Genomic DNA, 15659 nt, shown 5'->3' on the forward strand with positions numbered 1-15659 from the left:
CATTACCATGCTCTGCGGGAAATACAGCAAGCATAGCAGCTTGCCAGAGTAAAAGCAGTTGGTTAGGGCTTCTTGTAGTACAGCAGTTCAACAGTTGAAAGGATTGTCTGTACGTTTTAGAGAGAGGAAAAAAAAAAAAAAGTGTTGAATAAACATATTCCATGGAGTAGGAAACATGAGCATGAGCCTAGAGTACTACAGAGGAATGCTAACGCAGAGCTAATGTAATGCTACCACCTGCTTCTGGGAAGATTATTTCCACCACCCAAGAAAATGATAGGGCCACAAAGTTATTATATGAAAGGAGATAGCAGGAAGCAGAAACACATCTTTCTTTAAATGTGTATTAAGAGAAAATAGCGATGATTATTGAGACAGATGACACAGTTATTCAACTCCACCTAAGATATACAACTTCAAACCAGGATTAGACTCCTAAACTGACAAGGAATTTAAGTTTTAATATACATCCTCCTCTTCATCATTTCCTGTTGATTAGTGTGGATGATGTCCCTTCTTTGTGCTGACTGTTGTAAATCCCGCTTCTTAATTCCCTTCACCGCACAGGAGCACAGGTACTTACCTCAGAGCTGTTGATCTTGCACCATCAGGTTACGACAGACCAAGATAGCCTGTGTGTCTGGCTCTAAGGTCACAGGCAAAGTTACAGCACAGCAGCAAACTGAGTCCAGGTCTCTTGAATCTCGGGCTGTGTCCCATTTGCTGGCCTGTTTATCCATCAGAAAGCAGCACTGGTAAAGAGCAATGAGTCCGAATCTAACTGGATCCTGAAGATGATTATGTTTTCTAGTTTGTACAGATTAGTCCACTGAAACGGTGATGGCAATTCTCAACTATATCTGAATATACAAACTGGAAGCGTAAAGTTCTGTCACTCGTTTTACAAGCTTATGAAATTTCAAGGGGATACAGTTCTAATTACCTCTCATACCCAATTCGCCACGATAAGTAATAATTTCTACTCTTCTATTAAATGCAGATGTAAGGAGCATGTCAAATAGCTCAAGAGTACAGTGCTCCCCAGATGCTACACCTGTTTCTCATATATCATTTTCCTCTGTTTCATCATTTGTGTTTACCAGAAGGTTATGAATAGCTAAGCTCTGCCACCAGGGAAGGTCATCTCCGAATGATCCTTATTACTTATTACTACTATTTACTTACATTTTATTAATGGTCCACAGGCTCTACTCAGGATCTAACTTGGCTAAATGTTAGAGAAACATATGGTGAACATCCCCTGCTGAACATTCTAAGCAAAGAAACAGATAACTGGCTGGAAAATGCTGTACTGGAATGATTATAAAAACAGGTTGACATATAAGTTTCATTCTCTCTACCTATCCTTACTTCTAAATATTTGTCCACAAACCCAAATTTTAGGTTTTACTTCTGTTGGCATTTAAGCTGCCAAAAAAAAAAAAAAAAGAAAAAAAAAAAAGAAAAAAAAAAAGAAAAATATAGGGCCTAAGATGATAAAAGAGAAGTTTGGTAAAAAAGTGACAATGTCAAGAGGAGATGAATTGCTTTGGACTTCTTGCATCCCTTGGGAAGGAGCTCCTACCACTGTTTTTGATGAAGTTACACAAAAGTGTGTTGACACATTTATTTATACAGAAACAATGGGTCTTTTGTCCTATTATTAGAAACAGTTTCTGCCATAAATTCTCCTTGGATTTTAGACTCATCCCCACAGATTTAGTGGGCTTCAGGTCTGATGTCAAGATTCAGAGTCATCTTCTACAAAAGAGACTTAGTTGGATAAAGTCTGTATTAAACCAAAAGTCCAGGGGCTTTGTAGTCGCCATCATTTTGTTCAGACTGACGAACAGGACCTGATACACAATTCTGTGAAAGAAGAGTGCTACCGCAGAATACAGTATTTAGAGCAATACTAGTTATTTGCTGCATCTGGTTAGATCCTCTAAAAGCAGTGGGATTGAAATCCCGGAGATAACTGAAGGCAAACAATGGAGAGGTACACTGTCGTTTTTCTAAACATCGAATAATTGCAAGATAAGCCTCAGTAAAATATCTTACTGTGTCATTTCTATTTCTGAATGCAATTCTTCACCTTCTGCCATGATGGCTCTGTTTACCAGTGCAGCACTAGTGGTTAAATATCTCTTGTCTGCAACATCTGTTAAGAACTGGAGGGGTTTCAGACTGTGAACTGTAAAACTCTGATAACAAGACAGTAAGCCTGGCCCAGTGACCCAAAACAAAGGAAGCAATGGATGTAAAAGGGTAATGCTGGGAGAAAGAAGCAAAGTTTTGAATTAACCTGGGATGATTATCTGTTCTGACAGAATGAAGTAACTCCTACTCGCTATACTAAAGCTACGTGGCAGCAGAATGGAACAAAAACAGATGTAGACTTTGCATGCAGTAGATATTAGAGTATCTTCTCTCATACATGAGTAAGTAGAGCTGCTGGAATAAATTCTGTCAACAGCCACTAAAAATACAAGTAATTAGACATATATTTAATATACTAGATTTAATACATATCCTTATGGAAAAGTCCATAAAGGCATAGCATAAAATCACAAAGGAGCATGCATACTTTCCGTAAGATGTTTTGTTATGTTTATCTATAGAATATATTAACATTATTATTGTTATCATCATCCCTATTACAGCAGCTCCTGGTGCAGCTTGGCACCATCCACATATCATTTCTATTAAAACCTATAGAATAGCTATATAAAGAAGGGGTTGGTTTGTTTTAATCTCCCAGTGTCCCTGCTGGCTCTTCCAATTCATACCCCTTGTAGTTAGAGGGACTGGCAGAAGCCGTAACCCACATATTACTGGGTTCCACTGGACAAGGATCTCTTCCTTCTCCCAGAAGGATCATTACTTGTCCATCTTAGATCTCTCACTTTCACTGGAGTCTCCTGGCACTGTTGAACAAATTTATGTTACCTATGTAGCAGTAACAGTAATACTATGCTGTGCAAATAGCACTCTGCTGTGCTCCCCAGCTCATGCACTTCCCTGGCCCTTGACCAACTTCACCATGGTGAAATGGAGTGCGAACAAAAAATTACACAAGCAACGTAAACACATCTCTAGCAATTGACCATAGAACCCTTACTGCTCTTACAGCATGCATTCATGTTGCCGCTGCTCTGCAGATAACAGCCTTGCCTGAAAGCAAGACTTAGACATGCCATGGTTTAATACCTGCACGTTGATAGCCTTCTCTATACACTTAAAAGTGTATTACAATCATCTTAGAGGGCCTGTGTATTGCTTGGCCAAACACTCTCAGCAAAGAAAAGATCAGTAGGATCCAAAGAAACAGGTATTATTTTCACTGGTCACTTAGGGAGTTCAAGAGTTTTGAGGCAGATCTGACCAACACATATTGGCAATAGTTTTCAATGCAGCTAAGCGCTATAAACACAGTACAGTCAATAATGCTGTGTCCTCAGGCAAACTTTGACTATTCACACCATTTTCCTGATGACACCCAGTAAGGCTGATAGTACGCTGTGCTTAATGGTATGTGCCACCCAGAGGAATTCTAAGGTCCGGACACTACTGACTATTTTTCAGCCTCAGAGTTAGCAACAAAGTACTAATAGGCATTAAGATAGGTAAGGCTCACGCGAGCAAGCACAAAAGGCATGGAAGTGAAATCTCAGACTTCTAGTGGCCAAATACAGCCACTATGTTTGTATACAACCTATGTGAATAGACACCCCTTCATATTCTTGGACTTTGCTTCCAGGCTAATGGCTCCCTCCTGGCTTTGAGGATTAAACTTCACTGAAAGGCCTACGCAAACCCCAAGCACTTACAGTTCTTGCTGTTATCCGGTGTTTGAGGACAGACAAAAAGAGCAGCAGTACATTTCAAAGCTAATCTTCATATGGGGAAGAATGAAAGCCCGATGCAGTTACTGTTTTTAAACAAAAGCGTGGGACCCTGTGGAAAAGAACAAGAACAGCCAAAGGAAACTAATCTCATTTTGAACTAGGAGAACCTTTTCTGGGTTCTAATTTGAGCTGAGTCTCTTAAAGGACCAGTCTGTTGTGTTTATTAGAGCTCCACAATTTGGTTTGCACATTTGAGAAAAGGGAAGTGATGCTTGACTTGATATAACTGCAGTTTGTCAATATTTCAAGATGGTGATGGTTGAAATTCTGGTCACCACTGGATCTCAGAGAAATGATGCCTGAGAATGTCATGTTATCAGTTGAAAATGTGGGTAGTAGCATCAAGTTCTTAAAGACGGACTAAGTGAAAACAAATATAATAATTCCCCAAATGCCAGTGTAATAAATAATATTACAGGAAACATTTGAAGAGATTTGAATCTATCCTCTGAAAATTTCCTTTTGTGACATTCACTTCAAGACATAGGAAGGGGCTTTTTCTGGAATTACTTTTACAAATACTTCTAAATAAATATTCTCAATATATAATACTTGCTCCAGAACATTTTCTGTTACCAAGGAATTCCTGAAGCTTGCTGGCTCCCTATGATGGAAATGGTACCCAGGTTTGTGCCTGAAAGGGATCCCAAGAAAGCTGTCATGCAAATGAAAATTTGACAGTTGTCCCATTATCAATGTAATTACACTGATGTGTCAATGTAGGAAGCAAAACTGTTTATTTGTTTGAGGAGTTTCTTTGGTTCAGCAATTGTCCTCTCCTGACACTAGTGTATACCACTAATATCAAATGGAACATCTGAGCCTTATTTTTCAATAGGAGCGCACTGTAGCAAGGTAAAATGTTAATTTAGGTATGCATAAACATTTCTTATGTGAATCTAGTGGAGGATGTCTGACTGACAGGCAGAGAGAGAAAAGTCTATTTATATAAAAACAGGCAGTGTTGATGGAGGCTTCCTTCTCTTCTGCCATTTCTTCCCCAGTGCCTTGCCAACATACCTTATGCTTAATTTGCATGGCCTACAATGGCAGGCAAAAGAGCAGTTCAGTCTCAAGTCCATCCAGTCTTTAACCTCTCTTCCAAAACTGCAAATAAGCTTGCGGATGTCTCTGCAAACCACTGAGATGCTCAAATTCTTCACCGAATATTTTCCCGTAGGGCAACAAAGATATATTTGACTGCTGATGATTTGACCCACTATCAGATGGTCAGATAAAGATGCTGCATGCCATTTAGGAGAAGGTGAAGATCAAGTCAAACATCATCTGTCCAGCATTCAGGATCCTCTTCCTGCACCTTTATCCCTGAACAAAGAAAGTCGCTTGCAAATGTCTCTCAGCCTAAGGATTGAGACTACTGTACAAACGTTTCACTCCCAGAGACCGATATAGAGTCAATACGATGAATTCAGCATGTAAGCTAATGAATCCATACAGTGAAGAAGAGCTACTTCACTGTGGTGACAGAACTTGGGATGCCAAAGCCTTACGAGACCAATTCAGAAGCCATTTAAGAGCAGGGGAACGTTAAGAATCTTACTTTAAATTTTGTCTTCTCAATTTTCTGGGCAAAGAAGGTACAATGACAAATGAGTTATGGGTTAAAAATGGATGTCCTTACGTGGAAAAGTTGTAAGAATACTATTACTGTTCAGTAAACCAGGAAAATATGAATGTAGATGGCATGGTTTAAATCTCTGTATTCTCCTAAAATACCTTTTAATAATGTTACAACAAATACAGCTGAAACACTGCAAAAATTAGAAAGCTGGTTCCTTCCATTTTACACATTCTTAGAGGTCCTTTCTGCCATTAGCCTTAATGTCTGTTGTGATTATGTGGTGTTTCTATATCTTGTTCAAAATGTCTGGCTTGAAGCAAAAATATTGTAGTATGTCAAATAAAACAAATTTAATACCAATCAGCTGCACTAATTGGAATGACAGTGACATTCTGCACTACACTTAAAAGTGGAAATACCTTACAGACAAGAAGCCTGACATTTGACTGAGATTCCCTATTTAGACTTACATTGTTTAGAAACGCAACCCCTAAAATCACAAGCATAGGATTCAAAACGTATTAGCACATCTACAGTATTTGTAAAATATCTTAAACCTTTTACACAAGAAATTTTGCTTACAGAAGGACCTTGACAAAGTAGTTCTCCCCTTAGCCTGTGAAAGAAGGCTATCCTTTTATTTTAACAATGTTAATGCAAAAAAGAAAAAAACACTACTGACTTAAAAATAAACATTTCCTTTGATTTGACCTTGAAATTCAGTTTATTTTATAATCTCAGTTTAAAAAACAGATTGGGGGTTTTTTTTCTTCTTTTTTTTCTTTTTCTTTCTTTTTTGGAGACCCAGCAACAAATTCTTTCTGTCAGCCCGTAGAGAAAAATGATAGTCATCTGCCTGCAGGAGGAGTCCTTGCCAGTTTACACACATATCTAACCTTCTCGTCTTAGGGAGATGAGACTGAGACTAGGTATAAAACCGTTGTTTAGTTTGCATGGAGTAGTCAGTCTTCCGGTAAGACTAAATGTCAGGTCTGGTGGAATTTTTGTAGTGTAGACACTTGTTCACTAAAAATCAATCAACACTAGCAAGGAGAATTATGTAAGAAAGAAAATATGTATCCAAAAGAAATAACAGTTGATAGTAACTATTAACTGGATTAAAAGCTGCTTTGGGATGGAGGTCACTCCCTTTTCCAGGTAGTATCGATCTCAGAAGACCAATTTATGGTGACTCCAAATGCTAGAAAACAGAACACCTTCTGGATAAAGGAACATTTTCAAAAGTCAGAATTCTGGGAATAAAACCCTGGAATTCTTAGTCAACTCTGGACAGCAATCATAGACCAAATTTCTGAAGAAATCTCTAGAACAGATACCTCAATTGTGACACAAGCAACTCTTAGATGAATAGCTGCAACACCTTTGGCTTTCAACAGAAATCTTGTGTGCTGAATTTCCCCCAACATAATTCCCTAAGCATCTAAAACTGAGAACAAAAATCAACATGCCCAAAATGATGACGTTTAAAATTCAGATCTCAATCTTTCTGCGCTTTTCCTAGCAATTAAATAGGATAAATGTTTAATTAAGAAAAGTTAAAAAAAAGCATAGTCCACAGAGCTAAGGACATTAAAAACTTACAACGATAAAGAAGTTCAGAGTATTTCTGCCACGTTAGTTCACCAGTGATTAAATTGGTTTAAATATTAGCTATAGTTAGAGCTGTGCAAAATAGACTTTGTTTTTCAGAAATTACACAGAACTTTTCAATTTCATAGAATTCTGCACTGCCTCAGTTACGGGCTTCATTTGCAGTGCTGATTAAGTAGGTTTTTGCATCAAAAATGCAAATGTATACATATTTTTGATGCAAAACACTCTTTGCTTGAATGCTGTTACGTCTGCTGTGATACTGGCCTGTTTGTGCTCAACAAATTTTTCTGTGTTACTGAAACTTCACAGTACATTATGGGCTCAAAACAGACCCACTTGGGGATAAAGAAAACATCCTTAAAGTTATGCAAAATATTCATAACAAAATGCAAATACTGTTTACAGTTTTCAGCATCTCAGTATAGCAACTCATATTCTAAATTGCAACCAGCTAGAAGCAATATGGAAAACTTTTTAATCAGTCTCTGTGCTGGATACTTATATCGTTGTCTTGTACAACCAATGTTGCAAAAAGGCTGGGCCCAGCATTAAGTATAAAAATACTAGTTTTAGAGGAAGATAGTGGTTTTAGATGCATTTAACACAGACACATTCAGAATGAGATTAATTTTTTACCACGAAGATTTTCTGAGAAGGGCATTCAGCCAGACAGGGGACTGTTTCCTCTGGGGGAGAGAATAGGTTAGCCTATAGTTAAAGGATTGGATTTTAATTCCACCAATGTTAAATTGCACCAAAGATGAATTGGGGCCAAAATAATTATTCCCATCACACACTGCTGGGCAGTTATAGATTGATGTATTTACAGTTTGCCAGAGTAAGCAATGCCTTCTGAGAAATACAGACCTCTGCTTCTTTTACCCTTGCATCACTGATGAATACAATTCTTGTCATTGCTCACTGACATAGCGAACATACATCCTCTCATCCCTCCATGCATATTTACCTTGCTGTCTTCCCTTGCACTAAGTAAAAAGTCCTCCACACTCAGGACACAATGTTCTGTTTTCTAGCATGCTGCATCAATAAACTAATGATGCTTCTGTCAAGTCTCTCCTGTGGTCAATTCTGCCTCCTCAAGAGATGTCCATAAAACCGACTATTTCTCTCCACTGTACCTAACTCAAACTTACTGGTTCACAAAATGAGTCTGGAAAGTGAGAAAGAGAAAACAGTCATATTGCAAAAGACTTGCAGCTTGTAGAAAAAAAAAGAAACACAGGAAGCTATATGGATGAGAACTCACCATACTAAGATCCTTGTTCAGTCCTGCACCACAGGTAATAGCCATTTTTCAAAGAGTAGAGATAAGTGAAGTATGTTTTAAAAGTAAATACTAACATGTAGGCCTTCACTGGGGTGAAGTCTGTATGAGCGAAGACGGCGGCTTCCATGCAAATTATGAGAACGTAGTCTCACTGTTTCAGTTTGCTAAATTTTGTTTCTTTAGAAAATTCTCCAACACATTCTGTTGGATATTCCTTGCTTTTCCAGGCTGAAAGTGTGTAGTGCAGATGTTCACTGATAACTTCAATTTTCTGCTCTGCAAAGGGCAGCCACCACAGTGGCAACTGAAATTATGTGGAGAGAGACAAACTAACTGAAAGAATACTGGATGAAACACTTGGTAAAAGCAAAAGATTTCAGAATTTCCCCCACAAGTGAAAAAAACTGAAGTTCAACAGAAACCTTTTGGTTTACATTAGGCATCAGATCCTACCTGATCTTTCACATGTGCTCCTTTTTAGACTCAGGCACCTGCAACTGATCCTCCATGAAAGAAATCTGATTAAAATCAAAATGAAAGAAAATTATGACTGTGTTGGTACTGGATTGTACCAAAACTGCAGGCTGTCTTCATTAGGAGCAAATGCTTTATTAATGAAGGAAGACTAGTATCCTTTGTAAGGCAAATAACTTCATGATGACAGATCCATGTTTCGTATAATTTGGTTCCTTGATTATACAATGTACTACAGTAAAAATATAGTTTTGCTGACACAGCCAAATTTACATTAAAGGCTTCCCCTCTTTAACTACATCAGTAGGACTGATGTCTCTTACCTACCTTGATCAATGACATACATTAGCTGAAATTGGCAGGGCACACCTCTCCCCAAATGTAATGTTCATCAATCTGACTCAAACTGAAAACCAATAATGGTGAAATTAGTGAGCAACAACAAAAACCTGATTAGGTGAATAATCCTAGTAGTAAGCAATATCTAAGACTAATCCTGGCATAACTCTTCTACCAGGTATTTTAATAATATGCATAAATAGATTTTATTCAAAGGCCAAAATTTTCTAACAGTCCAACCAAACCAAATGCATCAGAGAGAGCGTTCAACAGATGCATTTTTATTATATTCCAAGTTCCGTTTACTTTACATTTAGTGTTTTAAATTTTGCTTCACAAGAAATTGTGCTTGACCCCTCAGATTTGAGTCTGTGTGGCTCATAGATAAGCAGGTGCAAGTCTGAATCACTTGTTGGACAACACAAGGGAACAAACAGATCAAGAGACCTTTTATCTATTACGTCAGTTCTTTACCAAATGCAGGAATCAAGAACACTCAAGATTTTACAGGGCAAAACACAGTGTGAGCTCAAGGCAAACACAGTAACTAAATGAATGGGAAAAGACAACACTTCCCTGATACAGTTCACTGAAACCCATAAAAATGAAGTTTATCCTTTTTCAATTGTTCCTTTGTGTAAAAGGGATTATACCGCCTATGATTTAGTGGTTCTTTAAATGGTTGCTGCTGTAAAAGTAAGATTACAGAAATGAAATGATTTAGGAAGAAAATACAAGGACAGATGCAAAAAAGCCCCCAAAAGCACCTGAAAGAGTTTTTGCTGAATTATTTAGCATAGCTATATTCTTGTCCCCTTTTGTAACTCGTGTCTACTCCAGTTTATGATTATCATATTCCGGAAAAACACCAGTTTAAAAAAGCACTAAGTCACCTCACCTCAGCATGTACATAAGCCTTACAATACAGAAGTATTTCAGTGGTAAAGCAGTTTCTGCTGGTGCCACATTTTAAAAAGTTAGATAACTAATTCCACCTTATATTTAAAAAACACCCTTTAAATTAACTTCAGCTTTACGTATTGTAAAGTGGCATTAGAGAAACCTGTTTTCTAAGCTATGTCTGCTTGTTTATGGCAGTTCTTAAGTGATTTCTTAAGAGACTACTCGTAGCTGGTATATAGTCCACTTTACAGAGATGTGGGCTGAATTTTGTTAGTGAAGTGCTGTGGCAGTAATGCCTAAAGGTGACCACCAAATCTCAGCAGGCAAGAAAATAATGGTTATTATTTTAAAAATGCAATTTAGACAGTTGCAACCCAGTTCTGGCTGACCGAGCGAATTAACCCCTACCCTTTGCCCTTGCCCCACATCGGCACCTTTCACAGGCTGTGCAACAGCGTTAACCTTATGGACAAACATGCTGGCGCTTTATACTGCAAACTGAAGGATGAGAGCTGAGCAACACCTTGTGTTAGATGATAAAACTAACCATATGCTGTGAGTTTGCTCCTTTTCTTCCTTAATATACCAGATTTTTTTCTCTCTGTACTACCAATTTCCATGTTTTCTCTTTGAGGCATTTACGTATTTTGAAAACACTAGTTTTCATAAATCACTTTATAATGCTATTTTATATGTATTTTGTTCTTCCACATTATTTCTTTCCTACCCTTTCTGGCATTATTCACTATACCCAGTGTTGCTTTCCAGTGTAAATCATGAAGTTCCTTGAGATATTTTTACCAGTATGATTGAAAGCTGAGACTGACAGCTGATTATCACCGTTCCACTTCCTCTTTTTGTTGAACCTTCACTATTGAAAAGTTAGATGCTTGTCTCCCACTCACTTCAACTGGAGATAGCTCCTTTCTACCAACGTATACTTTGAATATCCAGTTGGGTAGGAATGCTATAATAAAGTAATTATTAAGTTATGTTGTTGTAAATGACTGCAGATTATTCATTTCTGTTAAGTGACTGTACTGTGCAAACATAATGGAGATGATTCAAAAGGCATTTCCATCATGTTTAGTTAAATTCACAGTAACTAGATACTTGGAAATATTTTCTCCCAAACCGATTCTGTGCCTAGTTTTGTGATAAAGAATTTATAAAATAATTTTTAAACACCTGATACCACAAAAAAGCTTAACCTTTAAGCTTCAGAATATGAGTATTTAAATGCAGGGAACCAGCTACTTTTAGGAGCTAATGAGATGAAAAAATTTGTCATAAAACAACACATATTCTATCAGCATATGAAGGGTATTAAAGAAAGCAACAAATTTCAATAAGCTCATACAATTGCTATTATCCATTTTGTTTAACAATTTAATCATGCTTCAAGAATCAAAACTTATATAAAGTTAAATATGTGGGCACTTGCAGATGGTTTGGGGAAATTTTTTATATGAAGCAGCTTTGCTTTTGATGGAGAACTTATCTTGCATTAAAACTATAGATATGGATACCTATAATTTGAAGTATTGGTGGGGAATGATTCTGAAGTCCACAGAAAAGCTGCCATTTCAGAGTATCAGCCTGAAATCAGCAAAGCCAAGCTTAATATGCATAACCTACACAGCAGCATCCAGATGATTGACTACAGTACACATAAACATTACAATAATACATTAGGTAACTGCTCTAATAATACTAAACTGAAGAGCATTTTGGATGTCTGGCTTGGCATATTAACCAGACCTAAAGATCAAAATATGAACTAATTAAGGCTCTCTATAAATTATACAAGCTACATTTTGTATCTTATCACTACCTAACAAAAATTGATGTGCTTTTGCATCTACTAGCTCTTGAAGTAGGGTTTTGTTTCTCCCAACACCTGCATTTTAGCTTCTGGTACCAGTAGGTCAAAAGAGGCTATAAATTACCCTCATTACCTTAATAATCACAGGATTGCTGAATAAGCTCCATTCCATCATAACATAATCACATTCCAGCATCTGCGTCAGGCTTTAAGACTTCCTACTGCTTATGAGGAATAGTGGTCTGAGTCAATCAATACAGAAAGCATTAACATTGTGCAACATATTGTATATGCGAGAGACACTTGCATATCGTTACAGCGGCAATACCTCAATGATAAACTTACGTATCTAAAGTGAATCAATACAAATTTTTGCTTCAAATAACACAGGCAGGTTGTAACAACAAAATGTGTTTGTTGTGTTTAATCTGAGTACATTACTATTTTCAGTATTTTTTTCTTTCCACTGCAATTCACTGTTTGGAATTCTACAGGTGTTAGTGCTGAGGGAACGTAAATCAGTTTGCAGACTAACTACAGAAATCTGCTAATGTCTTACCTAGGAGAGGGAAGACAAAGTGAATTTGGACCAATTTACCTAGTCAATTCAAGGAACAATTTATTTGCTAACCTTTCAAAAATCAAGCAATAACAGCATAACCTTGTGCAAATTTTGCTACTCTATCTTTACTTTAAAGGTGACGAAATTAAAGTTGGAGTCTAAGGTACTTGCTCTGGGTTAGTAGTTGGGCTAAGAACAGAATCGAAGGACCATCACCACCAGCTTTACGCTGCATCTGTACATGGGGCTTCTGTATTGCACAGAATTCCTCCACACGGTTCAAACGTAACTAAAAATCACCTCTCTAATTTCTTTTCAATTGTTCTTAACCTTTAGAGTGCAGAGAAAGCTGAAATACATGAACAAACTGCTGCAATAACGCCTGCCTCAGTCTGCAGCGTAAAACCGTGACTCCGAGGAAGCACCAGCTCCTTGCTTCTCAGGCAGCATCCGAGATACCAGAGACCATTCCCTTCCCCCTGCTTTGTCCTCCTGCCCTGCTGGGAACTGGCCCACAGCAGCATCTTGCTTCCTAAAATTCCTTTCTGAAGGAAAATGCAACGCATGCCTCCCACACTACTCCCAAGGCAGATAACAGCACTTCCCCGCAGCACAGCCTGAGGAGCGCGTAGATCTGTCTGCTCAAACTGCTCCCGCAGAGGTCCAGGGCTCCAGCCAACCTGCTACACGTCAGCGTCTGTGGTTTGGGTCTTCGCTTGGGTAAGACTGGGTTAAAAAGTGAAAACTATAACAGAAGAATGGAAGAGTCACTATTGTACTGATGTGGATCTCCTTTCCACATCCTTCTCATTCACTAGTTGTGTATTTTTTCCCTGAGCGTTTCACATCTATAATAATTCAATGCCAGCTTTTTCCGCTTTTCACTGTTTTACATCAACAATTTTTCTCAAAAAAATGAAAACTAAAAGGACATAGCTAAAAGCATTTCAAATCATCTCTGACTACTTTCTGGGGAAAACATCAACAACAACAACAACAAAGAAATGACAGTATTATCACCACTGTAGAAACTATCTAACCCCACCAGTTTACACTTTTCAATTTTACATTTTTCATAAACAGGGAGAAAAATATGCATTTAGACTTAATGATGCCATGACTACTGACTTACATTGCAACACTACTACTATTAAGCTTTATTCCTAACTGGCAACAGTATTCTGTGATGAGCTAAATTTCTCTAAGTAAAAAAAAAAAAATTATAAAAAAAATCACAGTCTCAATTATTATCAGTTTATTCTCATGCTTCAAAAATTTTCACAAAAAAGGCTGTTCCTTGGGCAGAGTGCTTGAAATGGTGTAAGTTCCTCTCTTACCCCCTAAATAACATACTGGAAGACTTCTGGAGTTAGGCAGCCTGCAAGCCTAATTTTAATTTCTTAGCACTCAAGAATTTAAGCACAACTCTGGACAGTGAAATGCAATGGAGAACAAAATACTCACACAGAAATATATTCAGCTGAAATGTAAGAACCCTCTTAGTTTTAACTTGTTTATGCTATCTGAAATAAAAATGATTTTATTAATGCTTGCAAGGGCCTCTCCTCATAAGAAAAAGATGCTATGGCTCTTTCACAAAACCCAAAATAAGCTATATAAAATATTGTGTTGCTCTATTTTAGGTACTGTTTGAAACTCATTAAATCTTGCCTAAATTATTGTTCACTGGAATTAAAACTAGAGTTTATTGGAAGAGATTTCAATTAGTTTCAGGTAAATACATATTGCATTTACACATACATTCCCTATGATTAAATTAGATCTTTCTTGGCTTAACAGAATTTTGAAATATTTCAGGAAGCACAGTTTTCATTTGGCCATTCTACGTTACCACAGCTTTCAAAATCCTACAATCCTCGTTAAACTGTAACAGATCAATTTCAAAATCTATTATGCACAGTGCCAGATGTATGTAGGCAAACTTGCCTCTCTTGTTTTTCTGTTTCGTTTTAGTACTACTGATTACATGTACTGCAAAGGCCTTTTTATAGGTTTGTCATTACTCTTTGCCTTTATATTCTCATTTCTCTTCATGGCAGCGAATTCAGTCATTGAATTCTCTCTCTTTTTTTTAATTTAGTCGTTTTTTTTTTTTTAATCTGCAAATACGACAGTTCTTTAAGCTGACCGATCCCGTACCGCTTAAGTAAAAGAACTTCACTTGAATAGGTGTGGAATCAAGCCATGGTGCGTTTAAAATGTTATTTCTTTAAATTTACAACTTCATTAATAGTTTATAAAATAAATACCTTTGTTTAGCATTTGTTTTTATCTCTTCAAAGTAATCCTTTTCTGTTTTTACTACTCCAGCAGATAAAGAATGTTTGAGAAAGCGTAATCATTAACAATTTCTTCCACAAATGCAATAGTCTTCTGAGCGACTTCAGGGTATCTGCATCACCAAAGTGCTAAAACAGTAACAGCCTGACATGAATCTCGAACGCCACTGAATTGCCAGTCTGATAATTATTCATAAAGTCATCCTTGTACTCTCAAAGACTGTTTAAAAACGTACATTTCTGAATGCTGCAGGAGTAACTTCTAGAGGTCAGAGGCCTGGGTACGTGGGGTTGGTGTAATGTCAGCGGAGAATTAGAATTAGTTTACGCCAGATCTGACCAATGCCTTATTGGGACCAGGTCGTATTTTTTTTTTCCTTAAGGACTCAGGCACTTTAAAAGCAGATAAGCACTCACAGGGCTTTTCAGTCATCTGTGCCACACAGATAATTTTCCTCTTAAGACTCAGAGATCAATTATTTCAATGGAAGAAAGTTGGGCACATCGCCCTCATAAAAACCTGGCCCGAAGACCTGGCTCTCCCGCTGCCTCGCTGTGAGTCCATCCACAGCAGTGTGCTGCAGGCTGACGCAAGCCTGCTCTGCGTGTGCCCTGAGCAGGTGGGGTGAGAGCCAGTTGAAATCAAAAAGCTGTGGGATTTTGTTAGCGTGGCGCCTGAGATAATACCCTTTGCCTCTCAGATGGCTTTCTTAGGTTGGCCTCGTTGCTACACTAATACAAATAAACAGCGTTCAGTATCTTGTGAATTTAAGTGGACTAAATTAGTGTTTGCTCAGCCTACAGGAAAAGAAAAAAAAAATCCCTTATTTAGATTTTTCTTCTTAATCTTAGTTTCACATCTAT

Source organism: Harpia harpyja, chromosome 18 (genome assembly GCF_026419915.1).
Source record: "Harpia harpyja isolate bHarHar1 chromosome 18, bHarHar1 primary haplotype, whole genome shotgun sequence".
Classification (NCBI taxonomy): Eukaryota; Metazoa; Chordata; class Aves; order Accipitriformes; family Accipitridae; genus Harpia; species Harpia harpyja.